The sequence below is a fragment of the Rutidosis leptorrhynchoides genome, chromosome 3 (genome assembly GCF_046630445.1).
Source record: "Rutidosis leptorrhynchoides isolate AG116_Rl617_1_P2 chromosome 3, CSIRO_AGI_Rlap_v1, whole genome shotgun sequence".
Taxonomy (NCBI): Eukaryota; Viridiplantae; Streptophyta; class Magnoliopsida; order Asterales; family Asteraceae; genus Rutidosis; species Rutidosis leptorrhynchoides.
In genome coordinates this window covers 190,613,491-190,619,832 of record NC_092335.1, presented here as the reverse complement: position 1 = coordinate 190,619,832, position 6,342 = coordinate 190,613,491, and positions in this window count along the sequence as shown.

Genomic DNA, 6,342 nt, shown 5'->3' with positions numbered 1-6,342 from the left:
GTTTAACACCAATTCATGTCCTTGATCTCCAAGTAAGTTGAGTGTAATTAGGAAACTAACACAACTATAAAAGGGGATCAAGTTTTTCCTTAAACTCACCACAAAACCCTTGCATTAGTCGACTAAAATCCTGCAGTCTTCCCTCCCTTTTTCAGTCGACTAAAACCCTCCAAATCAGCCTGCAAAATTCGTGACCTTCTACAGCCCTTCAACCATCATCATTCGCCACTTATTGCAGCTGCTAGATCCTTCTGTTCCTGCTATTATTCAGCTGCATATCACCTTCAAAACAGCCCAAGAAAATCGAGTAAGTCTACTTCTGTTTCTGCTGTAAATCGACCACCTTAACAACCCTTTAATCTCTTGTTTTCTTGCTGCAATCGTGTTCAGAGCAATCCTTTTGTTTCCTGCCAAAGTCGCCATCAAAACAGTCCCTTAAATCGAATCATTGTTGCTGCATAGTTGCTGATGTGTTGCTGTTTTCTGCGAACCAGTTTTGACCCAAGAAGACCCAAACAGCCTTCAATTGGGTCGAATAGTGTTGCTGCTGTAATTTGTTTCCAGTCCACATTCATCATCACATTCTTAGCTCTAACCTTTTAAGGTATACTAAAACCCTAGCTTCATGTCACATGTAGATTTATTTACTTTAAGTATTATTAATGAATATGAATTAAGAATGCATGATTGAATTATAAATATTATGTTTTAAGTATTACATTAAGTAAGATTATGTTGTTAGATGTTAAAGATTTATAAGTAAAATGATTGTGAAGTTTTAGTAATTTGATAATTATTAAGTATAAGATTATGATTAATAAGTATGAGTATGGTTTATGCATGATTAATGATAATGAATTAGGTTTGATCATGAAACAAGCTAATGATAATAGTTGATTTTAAAAGTAAACTTTATTATGAATTATGATTATGTTTATGTATAAGTAATATGGTAATAGTAGTATGATTATGATTGTAGAGTGATAAGATAAAGATTATGAATATGAATTGGTTATGGCTAATGAGAATAGGGTTAATGAATATGATTAGATATGTTAAAAAGTTATGATTTTATGTGCATGAGTTGTTTAATAGGTAATAAGGATAATGATATACATGCATGCATGCATGCATACGTATGTATGTACATATATATAGGTAGGTATATGCTTATGTATATATTTAGATATATACATACGTGTATATGTATGTGTATATATGTATGTATATGTACGTGTGTATGTATGTATGAATGTGTATTATGTAAGTATTATATAAGGTTAGTAAAAGTAATAAGTGTATATATATATATATATATATATATATATATATATATATATATATATATCATCTTACACTTATATATATGTAACACATACACGTAATATATATATATATATATATATATATATATATATATATATATATATATATATATATATATATATATATATAAATATATATATATATATATATATATATATATATATATATATATATATATATATATATATATATGAACACATACATGTATAATAATAATAAAGAATATATATGTATGTATCATATAGGTATATTCATACATGTAACATAAAGATAAGATTACATAATGGGTGAGTAATTAGATAATAATATTATTAATATAACTTATACACCTATCTATATGGTAACACCATAAAGTACACTAAGTATGTATATATATATATATATATATATATATATATATATATATATATATATATATATATATATATATATATATATATATATATAACTAATAAGTATCTTAATAAATTGGTTATGTGTATACACTTATAACGTGAAGGTTATAATTAAAGATAGCGTACAAAGACTACAAACATCACCGCAACTTATGGCCTAGGGTGATCCTTGTTGCCATTATGGGACACGCTTGTGGATCTCGAATGCCAAGACTTAGATTCTGGTCAAGAGTCCTGGGCTCCCGGTAATAACTGATCATTCAAGTGACCTGCATGTTAGCAACGAAGTTTGGGCGAGATTGTACAACATCTTTGTTAAGAATTATAACCCGAACTTTCTTAAATTAGAAGCTTACTATAAGTGAAAGCTTTCCATAAATAGTAGGTTTCTAAATATAGAAACTTTTGAGAAATAGTAACTTTTCTCGAAAACCGTCACTGTTAATATAGTTTGCTATATTAATAAATAAACTTTATGTCTATTAGACATTAACTAATTAAACATTATATCTCTAGGTTGAGATCTCCGTTTACACACTCCGTTCATACTACTTGCGTGAAATTTCTTGCTTGCTACTAAGGTGAACTTCATAGCCCCACTTTTTAACTATCTTTATATACTTGTTTTGAACTTTTGGGGTGAAACACATGCTTGCTTTTCAAACTGTTTTACGCTTAAACACAAGTACTCGAAAACTTTATCTTGATTAGTTCAAACTGTGCTATGACATGCTTTGTTTCATGCTTAATCCCTGCCATGATATCGTTAGTTGCTGGAATTTTGGCAAGCTTAATTGTTGTGGGTAGCGCTATTGAGAGTGACGTCTCTATCCGGATGACCGTTGGTCAATGGATACATAATAATGATTTAACGACACGAACGAATAAAGTGATCACGGGGTAACTTGTTTAGTTTCGATATCATACACCTCAGCACTACTAACGAACTGATTAAACTTTATAACTAAATCTTGTGGTCTAAACACTATTATAAACCTATGTTGTTCACTCAACCATTTTGGTTGACACTTTAAGCATGTTTTGTCTCAGGTGAAGATTGCTAAAGATTTGTGTGCTATTTGGACTTTGCTACTTTTGGAGTCCGCATATTATCATTTACATTTTTGCATTAAAACACTTAGTTTACATTTACTTTTGTTAAGGATTCATTTGTAATGACTTAATACTTTCTGCTGCTATAATACATTGGTTTTTAATTAAAACGTCTCATATAGAGTCGTTCTCGCTTTACACTTGTGTTATGATATTGGTTAGTCACATATGACCCCCGGTCCCATTTAGGGGGTGTGACAATTTCCGTTGTAATTATTTGTTATATGCATTTTATAAGCTTCAATAATTTGGTTATGTTTCTCAATGGTTTGGTAAGTATTCTCGATAATAGTATGTTTAAACTTGAATTATTATATAAACCCGTAATTTCACGGGTCTTTATGCTAGTTTACCCTTAGTTTTCTCCTTATAAGTTATTAGAATGTTATATAATGCATAACCATTGAAATCCCACATAAATATACATGTATTCGGAGGTTTCTGGGTTCGTTTCGATCAACGCAAGCACTTGAAAATATTCATAATAACATATCAATACATAAGAATAAATTTAAGGGTGATGATATCCACTCACCAAATTGATAAATACACTCAAAATACTTATAACTAGTTGTGGAGCCCTCGCTTCGCGCCGGGGGCTCCGTTTTGAATGCGAGTTAAAAAAAAAGTTTTGATCTATTTTGTAAAAAAGAATTTTTTTTCGACATCTAACATTGAAGGGTTGTTCCTTTTGTGAAAGTTGCTTCTTTTAGCGTTCGGGTTTTATTTAAAAAAAAAAGTTAGTAAAGTGGGGGTTCGATTTGTATTTTAATAAAAGTTAGAGAGTTAAGTTTGTGAAATTTGGAAAAAATATACGTATAAAGTGGGAGTTCGATTTCTATTTTAATAAAAGTTAGAGGGTTAAGTTTGTGAAAATTGAATATTAGTAAAAAAAAAAAAAAAAGTTAGTAAAGTGGGGGTTCGATTTGTATTTTAATAAAAGTTAAGGGGTTAAGTTTGTGAAATCTGGGGAAAAATATACGTATAAAGTGGGGGTTCGATTTGTATTTTAATAAGAGCATAAAATGAGGGTGCGATTTGTATTTTAATAAAAATTGGGGGGTTAAGTTTGCGAAAAGTGGAGAAATGAATAGTACTATTCATTTCTCCTTTGCCTTCATTTCTCCTTTGCCTTTTAGATATAGGTATAATATAATATAATATAATACCTTTAATGATGCATTGAAAATTTTTTTATGATAGAAATAATTTGAGGGCATTGTTGGAAGATAGTGTAAAATTATTGTGGTTCTATCAAAAAGAAACTTGAAAATATCACTACCAAGTACGGAACTCCCATCTTCTCGATTAAATATTGTTTTATGTTCATGTAGTTTACTAATATTAAAATCTTTAATGAAACTTCATTTTTGTCTAGTACGGATAGTACCTAAAATTTCTTGTTCTTATATATATTGATACTGAATTGAATATTATGGTTTTACTAAACATGTTCGAAACTGATTTGTTTTATAGGAATAGTCAATTCTTTTATTAAAAATGCTTTGGTTCTTATTAATTTGTACGGATATTTATTCGTATATTAAATGTACGAATTCTTTTACTCATAATATTTGTACGTATTTTAAAATATTTATTAAAATCAATTTGATTTGTATTATTTAAAATAATTGTTATCGATTGAATGGTGAATTTTATTGCACTCCGTACGTTATTGACCTATTGATTATATCGACTTTCGTTACATTTGTTCTTGGCCTTTAATCGTTGACTTCGTTCAGTTACCTTCATTGTTACTACTTATTTGTTTAGCGTTATCGATTCTATTCTGGGTATGCGAGCATAACAACCTATGGAGGTACCATGGGCATGTCATTGTGGTACCAGTGGCGTGACACTTCCGTAACTGTGTGATTTGTTACGGCGTCCCCTCATTGTGGTGTAGGGTTTTTTGGAGGCGTATTGGTTAACCATAGTTATTGTATTGGTACACTTGGATTTGCAGGTCCATGTACCCATTGTATTGTATTGAGCTCAAATTGTCGTACCCCATTGACTCTTGATTCTTTTGAATCCCATTGACTCTGGATTCTTTTGCATCCCATTGACTGTGGATTCGTATGAATCCCATCGATTCTGAATTTGTTTGAATCCGATTAACTCTAGATTCGTATGAATCTCATTCATTTCGAATTCGTTTGAATCTCATTGACTCTGGATTCGTTTGATTCATATTGTTAATTTTTTTTTTTTACTTCGTTTAGCATATCTCAAAATACATCGTTTTATAAAAAACTATTTTATAAAATATATACAATTGGTTCTTAATATTATTTAAAGCTTAATACGTAGTTTTTCAAAACAACTCGCTAAAAAACACTATTTTTATAATACAATTTTTGTTTATTTTCTTATTCGTATCCGCACACTAAGCCTTTTGCTCAGCCGCATTTTCTTTCCATGCGGCAGGTATTCAAGGATCGCAAGGAACGAAGCACGTGAATTTGAAGGAGCCGTAAAGTTAGCACTTTAAATATTATATTGAATTTAATTATGTAACACACAGTCGGTTAGTTTTTTTTAATGACTCACGTTTGAATTACACGAAATTTGATCGTATTGATTATCGTTAATGTGACATCCGTTTTCGGTTATGAAAATGGGTCGTTTTGTAACCAATAACATAATCCATAATCACCAGAATGGATAACAAAAATGTAAAAAGATAGAATAGTTATCCTACTTGCACCACGAACAGTTCAACTTCTACAGAAACTGTGTAACAACATAAATCATCACGGAGAAAATGATAGTCGGTGTAATTGTGTGATATTACTCAATTTATATATCTATTCTCTCGCAATATCGGTCCTGGTTTACATGTTTGAGGCCCAATTGATGACTATTTTGAGGTTTAATTGGTTAGATTTGTAGGAGTTTGGAAATAGTGTAAAATGATTGGTTCGCACGGAATGTCATCGATTATTGGTTATATGCTCGGAAGATCGTTTGTTCGTTGAAGATATAGTTTGTGATGATTTTCTTGAAAGTTTGGTTGAAGATTATCGAGCACAGTACAAGACAATTCGGAAATATTAAGCTCGTCACAACATTTGGTGATTTATTATGTGGAAAATTCATATGGGTCACTTTGTTTTTATGTGCAACAAATCTCCAGCGATTGGCAGGGACTGTTCCGGCGGGATGAAATGGACCGCCGGTCCATAGTGGTTTCTGGCAATTCCTGAAGCTTTGTAGCACATAAAAACAAAGTAACCCATATAAATCTTCCACATAATAAATCACCAAATGTTGTGACGAGCTTATTAGTTCCGAATTGTCTTGATCCGAGCTCGATAATCTTCAGCCAAACTTTCAAGAAAACCATTACAAACTATATTTTCAACGAACAAACGATCTTTCGAGCATAATATAACCAATAATCGACGACATTCCATACGAACCATTCATTTTAAACTAATTCCAAACTCCCACAAATATAACAAATAAAACCTAAAATAGTCATCAATTGGGCCTCAAACATGTA